The sequence below is a fragment of the Dermacentor andersoni genome, chromosome 1 (assembly GCF_023375885.2).
Source record: "Dermacentor andersoni chromosome 1, qqDerAnde1_hic_scaffold, whole genome shotgun sequence".
Lineage (NCBI taxonomy): Eukaryota > Metazoa > Arthropoda > Arachnida > Ixodida > Ixodidae > Dermacentor > Dermacentor andersoni.
The window spans coordinates 59,294,647-59,307,079 of record NC_092814.1 but is presented as its reverse complement, the minus strand read 5'-3'; the positions used below and the strand labels follow the sequence as shown (position 1 = coordinate 59,307,079).

The 12,433-nt window shown below is 53.1% G+C and overlaps 1 protein-coding gene across 1 annotated transcript in view; it reads left to right on the top strand.

The window, feature by feature from the left end:
* Window positions 1-12,433, top strand: part of LOC126545643 (uncharacterized) — a 55,736-nt gene that overhangs the window by 27,665 nt on the left and 15,638 nt on the right. The gene's annotated exons all lie outside the window — the stretch shown is intronic.

The window sequence follows — 12,433 nt, the reverse complement described above, 5'->3', positions numbered from 1 at the left end:
AACCCTAGCGGACCCTGCTTTGGTTAGGCGTGCACATATGTTGACTACGCGTTTCCCTCTGCTGTGCAGCGGTCGAAAACTAACAGAATGGCTAGTACGTAAATGTGTGCACGCGATCTGTCGTTTCGTTTTTGATATTTTCCCCGCAGAGACGTCATTACAAGCGTATTATCTTCGCCAGAGGCATTAAACATAATAGTTCTTTGTGCCTCTTAACGCAGAGGTGTTCGCACCTCTGCGTTAAGCGCGCATTGACAGAAAGCGCGCATTGACAAGAAATGTGTTAGGATGTACGATATTATTTAAGATATCAATTATCTCATTGAATAGTGGTTACTTCCTCCACTACGGCTTGCCTCATAATCAAATCGCGGTTTTGGCCTCTAAAACCCCAGAATTCAATTCAACGAATAGTGGTTACTGCAGGCACTGCATTCCTTCTTATGGACCTAGCGCGCGGAAATTCATAGCGCGTCGGAATCGCGTCATGTCGGAATATGCCACCTAAGCGCACAGTCCAGCGGATCGTCGCTGCTATCGTAATCAACGTGCAGTTTGGTTATAATAACGTGCTGTGTTGCGCTATACCATTGTGCGCCTGCAATGTTCTCGAAGGGAAGAAGCTGGTTCGGCTTGAAATTTAGGAGTTGTGGTGTCTTACCTGTTCTTGAATGAAAATCGGAACCGATCGAGCATTAATGGCCTTCGCGTAACGAATGCATTTCGGCCGACAAGTGAGCCAACGAGAACGCATCAGCGCGGGGCACTGTCGCCCGTCTGCACACTTTGTTTCACATTTGCGACGACTTCCGGCTGAAGCGGACGCCCCTTCAGCGTGAAACGGAACCTGTTCGAGGGGCCGTCAGCCTAATCTGCGCCGGCGCCTCTGCTGCGTTTCCTCGTTCTCCTTTCGCGTGCCCTGTCGCGACGCAGGACCGACGTCGTCTGCCGCGCTTGTCGCGCGACGACACACCGTCTCGTGTCGGGCTGCTGAGCGCAATTAGCAATGCACCACTGAACCTTGGCTGATCAAGAATGTCTCCGTTGTCCTCGCAAATGAGCGTCAGTCCGCGCGCGGTTCGCTGCGAATGACAGAAAAAAAAAAAAAAAAAGGCGAGGAACGTAAATGTCGCACAATCCAGTCTGTCTTTGGAAAGCGCGGGACAGCGCCTTCGAAGCCTGCGCGCGTTCCCTAAAAATCGCGCGTAGCAACTTGGATACCTTGCTAACGCGGTGTCGCTTTTAGTTCCGTCCATTAGCTTGCATAATTGCCACAATGCGCTGCATCATTTCACAGCGAAGTGACGTGACAAAGAAAAATGAAACAGAATGAAGTGCACAACCAACCAGTAAGGGCGCGTGCATAAACTTTCTATGTATACTTTATCTTCGTTGTTAAATATTACAGCATTTTATTATATGCCAGTGGCAAGATTAGCAGAAGTGCTGCGTTATATAGGTGACGCAACTGCAGTGTTCAATGGCAGGGCACGTAAGTAGAATGCGCTGACCTGACAACGTACCGAAATATATATTGCTTGGCTGAGTGCGAGGTCCCTGTTGCCTGGCATTTTGTGGGGGGAGAATTGACTTGGAGGACAGTACATCAACAGTTCACTGCAACCAGAGAGTGAGTTTTTTCAGTGGTTGAGAGTGTCCACAGCGAAACGCTGCCATCAACACAATATGAAATGCGAACAGAAAAGAACTGATCAGAGCGTCTTTTCCACGTAATTACGAGGAAGCGAGACGTGTAGTCGCTCAAGAATGGGTTTCGAAGAATGGATTAGTGCCGAATGTATGTTTCGGAGTCTGAAAAATGGAGGCGCACCTGGTAAACGCTACAACACATCGAAGTCGTTTTCCGGCTTCATCGCTTTCGAAACTATGTTGATAGTACGTTTCAATGCGTGCCGCCGGCCGCCCATTCAGACAGACGGTGCTCCCACCTCAAGGTCGATCTCGCCGCCAATACCTCGGGACATGGGCCTCCGAGATTGCACCGTACCGATCACAGTGACCGGCAGTGACGCGCGCGCGACTGGTCTGCAATAATCGAGGCCGCGATAACGAGAAAGCCGAAAACGAGGGCCTCATCCTCTCGCCGTGTACAAGTTTGAGTGAGCACCCAACGATTACTGCGTTGTCTCACTGGCGCGTGCTCGTCGCCCAGAGGCGAAACGTGCATGAAGCACGTGCGCGCGTGCGAGAAAGATTGCCGTCTCACGCGAGATGGCACTGACGAATAAATTAGCGAGGAGAGCACTGCGGCGTGCAAACACTGCGACGCGCGCTCGTTTGCTTCCCACCGGTCACTCCTACGAAAAAGCGCGTATCGCGCAAGGCACAAATTTGGGGCCGAAAAGAATGCCGCAGACACGGGCTGCGGTATTTGGTACGCGCGATGAGGGAAGAAGCTCGTGGAGAAGCCGCGATTAATTTCGCTCGCAGTGGCCTTGGCGGCGTGCGGCGGCCGTTTTGTCTTGGCGGCCCACGCGTCGCCAGGATGCCGAACGCAGCAGCGGACGCATTCCGGCGCGCGGCCCACAATCGGCAGCGCCCACGGGGTTCTCCTCCCTGCTTTGTTCCCCGCAATGCGGCGTGGGCAGCGGAGGTCACCTCGACGCGGCCAACGAGGGGCGAGAAGCGCCGCCGAGAAGGCCGATGCGATAGCGATCTCGGATGCGTCGCTCATTCATGGCGCCGCCGGCGCGTGATCGGCATGCCCAAAGAGAGCAGGGCGGCAGAGGCGTGTACACACACTGCCGACGGAGAAAGTGAAGCTTGTCGCGCGCTTACGCCTTCTGCGCGGCTCGTCTGGTTGGGCTACAGGTAAGGCGCGCGCGCGCGCAGCGATTTGCCCCCGTTTTCAATTTCGAGCATCCGGAAGCAACGGTCGACGTTTCAAGTCCCTCCCCGTCGCTCTATGTTGGTGCCGGTCTCGGGGCGCTCGGCAAAACCGTAACATCGCTACGGTTGTTGGCGGCCCGCGCGCTGTTGTCGACGTTAGCGCCCGACTAGCAGCATTAGAACAGCGACTGCGCCAAGTGGCGTAACGAAAGAACCTCGTCAGCGCACGTTCAGCACTAGTTTATTTTAACCTTACTAAAGTGACGTTTTGGTATGATAGCAAGCTTTAAAAATTGGAACAGGTTCACTAGACCCTGCGCTCTGTGAAGGTTGAGGAGAGAGAGAGAGAGAGAGACAGCATAGCAGTTACTTCTAGCACGAAAAAAAAAAAAAAAAAACACATTGTATCTTCTTTTCTTCTTTCACGCTAAACATGGCGGATTACCCAACTAGCTCGACCGCATACGTAATACAAACGCGTTTAGCGCGCACGAGATAGCGCGCAATCATGTGCACAATTAGTAAACATTGTAATTTACAGCAGTGTTTTACAAAGCTCGCACATTCAAGTGCTGACGAAGCCGCCATCTTGTCTCAAAAAGGGCATATTACTAGTGATCCTTTCCCTCAGAGCTTGGTAAATACAGGAACGGGAGGGAAAGCGCGTTGAAAGTTCCGAATAGCGGAGGCGAGCGGAGTAAGAAGGGCACGTTATGCTGGGCGCGTTGTGTCGCCGCCGCGTTGAAGGGTATACAGTGCGCCGAATGAACTGCGCGATTGAGACTCTGCGCATCTATCTTCCTCGGCGGTGGGAGCCACACCGTATCCGAAAAGCGCGACGCCGAAGAGAAATACGGAAATGCTGTGGAGAGGAAGCTACACTTACGTACGTATTTACATATGATCCGCATGACAGACAACGGACAAAGGGCGAAAACAGCCCCTGCCCCCCTATAGTATATATTCTACTCCTTCGTTGTGCGCTGTCTACCGTACTTGAGCAACTATCGTTGCAGCACGTCCTTATATTAACTGCCGCGGTGGACGCCCAAAGAACTCTTCGCAAAAATTCTGGGTAGCACGCAGACCCACGTGCTCTTCGTGTGTACAGCATAGCTGGACTGTCGCCGTCGCGGAAAACACGTACGCTTTAACGTAGCACGCTAGCTTGCAGCGCGCGAGAAAAGTGAGGACTTCTCTTCATAACCGCCATATGTAACTGCACCTTTTAGCTCGCATCTCTTCAGTTAAAACTCTTCGAAGATTCGTGCACCGCTGTGCTTGTCCGCCTGAGTCACTCGCGTGCCGCTTCAAACTCTCACCAAGTAGCCAAAAAAAATCGCCGCTATCTATAGAGCTGCTGACAGCCACCGACGGTAAATTGCCCCAGCGCCGTCATCCTGGTTGCCCTTTATAGCGATTCTAATGTGCCGAGTCAAACGCTAAAGAGAATTATAGAAAGTGGTGCGCGCTAACGAAAGTTGACTGAATTTGCGACAGATACATGCAATCTAAAACGCAGGCATCGCCGCTCGCGTTTCACTTGTCTCGTAACGAGGTAAGCTGCGACCCACTGCGAACCGCTTCTTTCATGCATGTAGCTGAAGCTTGCTAGACGAGCCCGCTGCTGCAGCCGGAGTCCGCACATTTCGAAGACGTCTTTTTGGCACGCATGCAAAGGCGTTCGAACGTCGCAAGCGGGTCAGGTACTGAACGTCCGGAGCTCCCCTGTTCGAGTCCATTTTTGCGCAAGACGGGATGGACGTAGCTTTAATGTTTTTCTTGTGTCGTACGGCTGTGACAATTCATAACAGAAACGAAGTGATGGCTTTCAGCCCGCGAATGATCGCCGAGATAAGCTGCTTCGCTTTCAGTTCACTTTGAAAGGTGGAAATAGTTGCCAAAAATTAATACCAAACCCAATTACAAAATACAACATAGTACTAAATCAAAGGCAGTGGCGGCAGCTGTACGTCCACGGGTAGAAATTAAGAGGTGTCTCGAGGATCGCCGCCCGGGCCGGAAAAAAGTCTTGCCGATGATACCTTTGGTGGTAATAGGGGGCGACTTTCTCTGAAAACTCGTCGCCTGGTTTTAGGGCGGACTTCTGTCCGACGCTTGGCGGAAGTTTTCTGCTCTACGGGGCGCTGCCGACGAGCTGAGAGTTCGCCTCCATTTTATTTTTAAAGCAGACTGTCATTGGTTCTGCATCGGTGAAGATTGCGCACACGTTACTCGCGTTTTCTGCCCGCCGATATGCGCATATTGAAGAGCACCGAGCGGGAATTTGTGCATCGAAGCAGACGCCAATGACGCGGCACATTTTTTCTTCCTGGCGTCTGACTGGATGGGCTTATGAACTCCGGCTCCCGGATGCCTATGCTGCCGGTGACGTAGACTGCCTTTGAGAGGCTGTAAATGTTTAACATTAGTGGCCTCTCGAATACAGATACGCAAGTCCTTACATTATGGAAAACCGTAGATTTTTCTTGTTTTGGAGCACTACTAAGAACGTATACAGGAGCAGCGGCGCGATTGCAGGATGAAGTCGGCGCGGCCTATAGCCGATCGCGCGCTCCGGACAACGATCCCTGATCGCACCCTAGGGTGTCATTTCTTGTTCCCTTTGATATTGATGCGTCAGTGTACACCCGTTAGCAAAATTATGCGGACCAGGGATTGCGCGATAAAATTGATTGTCTGCTCTGTCTGTGAATGCAATTTGAAATTAAAGACTGCAGTCCAAACTTCGCATTACGAATTGTATAGTGCACTCGTCAGTTTCCGTTTATGTGTGTTAATTACGAAGAAATTCTGTTTCTTTGGCGGCCCTGTGGTTCGTATACTTTTGCTCACGGGTGTTGTGCCCGGCGGCCCTTCAGAGAGGGGGACGCTCTCAACAGTGAGAGAATTGGACATGCAAAGACGCTACCATAATGCTCCAATAGTTGGGAGCCGTATTGTAAAACCCAACCATGTACCTTTTTTTTTAATATAATCCTTTCTTTTTTTCATTCTCTTAAACATCGCCCGGAACCCTTTCTCCCGACCCCACTGTTAGTCGGGGGTCCATGCGGCACACAGCCTAGAATACAGCTGATGGGTCAGAGCGTTGCCGGTGCCGAATAGCAGAAAGAGCAAGACTAGCTCCGCTGTTCGACAATCTGTGAACCGGGTCGTGCCTCGTGTTTACGCTAGAACGAGTCTTATCTGATCGCTTCAAGGCTCACTCACTAGGCCGACCCGACACCGATTTCGGTCTGCCGACTGTCGGCGACAACGTTCTTTTTTTTTCCCCTTCATATCGGCACCTCTGTCACACTGTATCGACGCCAAGTTCTCCGCCGACCGTCGGCAGATTGTTCGGCGTTGGCAGAGGCGCCGACACGAAGGAAAAAAACGCTGTCGCCGACAGTCGACAGACCGAAATCGGTGTCGGGTCGGCCTAGTGTGAGTGAGCCTTTACTGAACGCCGTTGCTGTGCGGAAGATCGGCGGCGCTTTGTCGTTTGCTAGACAGAGCGAATAAAGGAAGAAGAAAAAAGGTGGCGGTGTTATACAACTATTGGCGCTCCTTATCGCGTAGCTTCTACTGAAAAATTAGGCAGCCACTGTAAGTGCAGCTCTTCTCACAACGGTCGCGATGCTTTTGAGCCGTCGCGTCTGAAACAGCGAACTTTGCCGTCACCACTTACGGCGGGTGCTTCCTTTTCGGGAGCTTTTTCAACACGCATTCAACGTGATTCTGTCGGGAGGTTAGTCAACTCGCTGACGAAAGTGACCTGAGATGTCGGTTTCCTTTATTAATTTGGTCCCTGGAAAACACGAGGCCTCTCAACGCTCTCACTACCGCGTCTGGGTTGATGGAGCTTTGAGCCAGTAAAACGTTGTTGTGCTTACCTTCTCTCTTGCTTATTCTACACTGTTGGCAGATATGGAAGTGCTGAAGGAGGTGATATTTTGTTGTGGACACCTAACTGCTAGGTTATTATTCCTGCCACTCGTGTTCTAACTTGTTCTCAAAGGGCAGAAACGGTGCCCCAGTTTGAGTCAAGCGCTGCCTCGATCCCGATTCGACTGTAATCAACCGTCGACTACCCTTCTTCACGAGTTGTGGCTTACCTTGTACTTCAACATGATCCAGCGACTTTGCCATCATTGAACCCCGCGTACTGACCCGGGGCTGCCCCATCAAGCGCTACAGGAACGTTTCCCGCCGTCGGACTGCGCCGAGCGCTGCCTGGCGGCCTCCCCGTTACGCAGGCGCGTCCCGCTCGTCGGATGCGCCGGTTCCTCGGCAGCCAAGGCCGCTGGGCTCCTTCCTCGAACGGACCGCGAGCCGACCGGCGCGGATTTCACACGGAGCCGCACTTTCCCCCTCGCCGCCCCAGAGCGTGACTCAGGAGAGAGCGAACCACTTTCCCCGAAGGCACATCCCTGATGTCATCGCCGCTCAGAAACTGTTCCGCCGGTGGGCGCGCAATTGGGCTTTCCGGTTCACCTGCTGTTCGCGTGCGCAAGAGGCGAAAAAGCGCCGCAACCGCTCATGATGACGGCCAGGCAACCAAATCACTGCCTAAAGAAAAACCGTTGAGGAGCTCGATTTCTTTCTTTTCCGTGACTCAAAGGGGACTTGAGTCACAGCCCGATGATCATCGCGGTCGAGCAGCGCCCGCTGTACAGCGCCTGGTTTCTGAGTGAACCAGCTTGTTTACAGGCGGCGACAAATCCGCGCGCGCGACGACAGGCCACTCTAGAATGTTGGTCACGTAGCCCGTCGGCGGCGGTTATCGGCTTCGCGCGCGCTGCCTACACGCCACTGCGGTCCGCAGCAGTGTGTGCGTGCGCGCGCTTCGGTCTCGAGGAGCGCGTCGCAACGCGAGGGCATGTGTGCGGGCGCGGCGAGAAATTCCAGCGCCGTGTAGCTTCCGCCTCCACTTTCTCCGTGCGATTTACTTTCATTCGCTGCACTCGGCGATAGTGAGGTGGAAAAGGGGCGGGGTTTGTCGCGAGCGACATTCAATTTTTTTTTTTTTCTTAAATGAAATCGATTTGAACGAAATACTACATGAGAGCGAATTTATGCACGAGGACGTGGAGATGCCTTGTATTCATATCCTGTCTGCGCAGTTTGTTGAATTGCGCTTCGCCGTCGTCCAGCAGCGGTGACCAAAGCGTTACTAGTGGTGGGCGGCGAGACAGGTGCGGCCCCGGAATGGCAACCCAACTAATATGGCGCAAATCGGTGACGCCGTTGCCCCCCTCCACTTTGACGCTGTACGGTGTGACTAAGTAAGTACGCGCGCGGTGCGTCGGCATTGCCTCAGCTTTTCGAGGCGCGCGTGGTGGACCGGTTTATAAGGGCTTCCTGCGAGCTGACCCGCCGGGGCAAAGCAATCCCTCGCTGCAAGAACTCGGGTGCGTGCGGTACCAGCCCCGGCGCTCGTGCGCGTACGTAGTTTGTTTTCACGCTTCCCAGCGGCTCTCTCGCAAGAGCCTGCAATGTTGACCGCCCCCTCCGCCGTGGCTGTGTAGTACGTGGCTTCAATGGCTCGGTCGCAATCATCGCCGCGGCCTTTCGCTCGCCCGATATTCTGCGCTGTTAACATCGCGAGAAGCGCTCCCCGAGGTCTTTGTTGCCTCCCAGCGCCTCGCCATTGTTTTGCTTATTGAGCGTAACTTAAACGAATTGCGGTTTTCTCTATGCGCTGTCGTGAATGCTTTGTTCGCAATGTGCGCAAACTGCAGCTTTAAACGATGCTGAAACTACGCATTGCGACAAAATCGCTCGTGTTTGACGCGTGAAGAGTCTAGTTCGTGCATGCGCGGCTCTTCTCACCCGTAAAATTGTGGCTCTGCCGCGTCCCCGCAACGATGACCCTGAGCGTCGTACTCCAAAGCGCCAGAGCTAAACCTGCGACTGCCCAGTTGCACATGCAATGTATTGAACGCGCCTCTTAGAAACGCGCGCAAATCAAGGACAACGCACGTGCGTCTATGAGCGAGTGTCTTTCGGATACCAGGGTAAACCGAGATGAATTAAGCCCCTGTCGCTTCGTGGAGAGTGAACACCTCGGCAATTTCGGCGTAAGCGTTGAGAGTTGGCAGGAATGGCGATATTAACGAGAAGGCCAGTTGCGCCACAGACGTCGATTGTTCCGCCCGCCGTGGCGAGTATTGTAACGCAATTTTAGTTCTCCCCTTAACTAACGAAGGAGATTTCCAATCCCACTGTTATTCACGTTTAAACCATCGTTGCCGTCCAGAATATTTGCATACAAATGTAAGTCATCCGGTGTGGTTACGAGGTACCCTGTCAATGAAATATCTGCGTAACGGTGCGAGGTTGCCGCATCGTTACCCATTTCTCCCGTGGGCGGGGGGGCAGTGCGCGGCCGCACCGCAGACGTCCGGCGACAGACACGCACCGCGACGATGTGGCTGGGCGAGGGGAGACGCTGGGCGTGCCCGCACGGGCCTTGGCTCGCGTCCAGCGAAGCAGCACCTGGGAACAGCTTTCAAAGCTCGTCGACTGGAACCTTCCTCAAATCGATGAGCACGAGGAAAAGAGAACAAAACCCGCCGACCGAGAGGGGAGCAAAGAAAAACGACCAAAGAGAGGAACAGAAACGCGAGCCGGCCAGGTAAGAGGCCGGCTTAAACTGGAAGAGTTGGAAAGCGTCCGGGACCTTGGGCCATCAAGAGTGAAAGTTTTCGTGATATGGTTTCTCGACTCCGAGAAATGCGTATTTACATCGTTCGGCGGCGGTGACCAAGGTCACGGCGCTGCTCTCCTTCGTGCGGGGAGGGGGTCTCGCCCGCCGCCGAGCGATTTCTGGAACGGCGCTTTCTGCTCTGCCGCGCTCCACGTCTTGTGCGTCGCAGGGATGATGCGCGTTTTCCTGCACTCGGATCGGCGTCGCATTTCGGCCAGTCGTTTACCGCGATTGGCTGCCGCATGGACAAGTTCGCCCGGCGGACTTTCACGAAGGGAAAGCGTCACGCCATCGTGTAGCGTAAAAGGTCAACAAAGCGGCGTCGCAATGGGAGCCTCTCCGGGACCCACTTCTCTGGCAGCGCATCTTCGGCGTTCGTGATCGCGGTAGCACGGTTCCAGACAGCGCGCGTGCTCCTCAAACGAAGCGTAATGAGGACTGCGACCGAGGCTTTGTTCGCGACCAAGGTCAGAGAACCGATGCTGTTTGTCAATTCGTGAGGTGCGCGAGGCGAAAGGCGCCCGGAGGCCGAACGCGAGTCTAAAACAATTACCGAGCGCGCTGCGGTGAACCCCCACCCCTTTCTTTCGGCGACCGGGTGCAGTGCACGCGAGCGGCCCGTCGTCGCAGAAGGCCATCCCAGCAACAGCGGAACGGCACAATGCGGTGGTCACGAAGCCTCTTCTCTCTGGGTTACCACGCGCCTAAATGCGTCCAATTAGCGGGACTAAATGGGCCACTCGCTGTCACAGATGCCGGGCTCACTCATTGTTGCGTGGTTGAATGGATCGCCACCAAGCTGCGCGCGATTATTAAACGCGTTACCCCGTGATTTCTTTTTCTCGGTCAAAGGCTCCTTGCTTCTGGAGGTCCGGGAAAGTTGTCATCGCTGCTTGCGTCAACAGCAAAAGACGCGGCCGCCCAGCATGCTGTGCCAGTGCCAAACCGTGGGCGAGTTCGCGCTGACAACCGCTGCGCGTCATCGATATTGAAATTCACCGAAGTGATGACTATATTTCCCGAATTCTCTTCCCGTATAAAAAAAAATGGGGGCACTCTTCCTTGCCTGAGGGAAACCTACACATGCCTTGGGCTCATAACTTGTCTTGCCTTTATGCGGCTGGAAGCCGGAAGAAATTCTCTGTACGAGGCATCATAAAGCAACCAATAGTGAAGCACAGCAGCAGGCATGTGTTCTGTCGAAGAACACTGGCGGAGAATGAGGTCCAGGCAATAGACAGTTCAACGTTAGCTTAATAGCAGGGTTAAAGGGCCCCTCACCAGGTCTGGCCATATTGAGCTGACAAGCGCCGTGTATACAATGCGCGCTAACGACCGTTTCTGCTAAGTGTTACATCGCCACGCGCCGCGGAAAGCGCTGAAATTTTAAACCGAACGCCGTTCACCCTTCTCGCGGGCGCCGCGCTACCGGCCGGATAGTCGACGTAAATCGCACGAGTGCGCCTACGTACATTGCGCTGCTGTGACGTCGCTCGTAGTGACACGTGACTTCGAGACTTAGTCAGTGCACCACTTGTTATTTGTGTAATATGTTGCTTATTTGATGAATTAGAGTTTAGAGAAATAATAAAACACACAAAGCGAATTTCTGCGTGTTCTGGTTTTACTTGTTCCCACCTCGTGCAGTCGCGCGCGCAGACAACGAAAGTATGTAATTTTCTGCCATGCTTCGGCGCGCGATCATTCTCTATGGACCGCCTGTGTCTGATTCAGAAGCGCGTAGCACTGACATATACCGCTAGTCAGGTGTTCTCAGGTACAGCGCGCAAAATCCTGTGCTGCGCGAAACGAGACAAACGCAACAGCTCGCGCGCGATGCCGTCAGCGGAATTGCGCCGCGCAGCAAGAGGGACGAAAAAAAAATGAAGGCGGCACCCGTGACGTATCTGTCACGCGATCCACACGCTCCAGTATGGGAGAACGCAGGGAAGGAATTTTGTGGCACTTAAATATTTCTGAAATAAATGAACCAATTTGAAAAATTCTTGTGGCAGAACGCTCCCAAGAGGGAACGTAACAACTCCCAGCGTATAATCTAAATTTCCTGTGTGGCCTGGTGGGGGACCCTTTACTGAAAATAGCGTTACCTTTCCGCAAACGAACTTTGCAGTAAGGGAGTTTTAGTATAGCGTGATAGAGTAGTTTACGTGTGGGATGCTATTCGATTACTCTTTAGATTTCGCATACATAGTGATTCTGTCTATTCGCCAAGCTTTGCGTGTCCGTCCGAACAGTGTGAGAGGCATTGCAATGAAAGCCAGGAGCGCGTTGTATTTGTACTTTGCATGTCTGCCGATCCGCGGCAAAATCAGTGCAAGCTGTCGACCATGGCCTCCGAGATGTGCTTATTTCAGAGGCCATATGCCGTCGCACCTATCTCCAAACATCGCCGATAGGTGGCGCTACTCCCGAAAAAGATGACCAGAGGCGATTGGAGGATTGGTGGAAGTAGGGAAACGACAAAAAACGGAGACGTACAAAAGCACTGTTCGCAATAGGGGATCAGAAAATTTGGTTGTGGGAGTTCATAGTTGTTGTTTCTTTCTTGTTTAACCTAGGTAGGACATTAGGCAGTATAATAACAAGAGCTTGGTGGCGCAACCCACCACTCCGTTCCAAAAGGGACGCTCATAACATCCATCCATCCAGATCGGGATGCCTATAAGAAGGAAAAAGCATGTGCTTGCTGTGGTAAAGCTAGGGAAACGATGGAGCTTGTTTTATTAGAATGTGAAGACGTCTGCCAAGCGGTCGATTTAGGCACCACTGGCCTCCTTGAAGCCCTTGGATTCAGCGAGAGCAGGGGAAAAGTAAACATGTTCGCAAGATTAGTAAGAGGCGATTGTG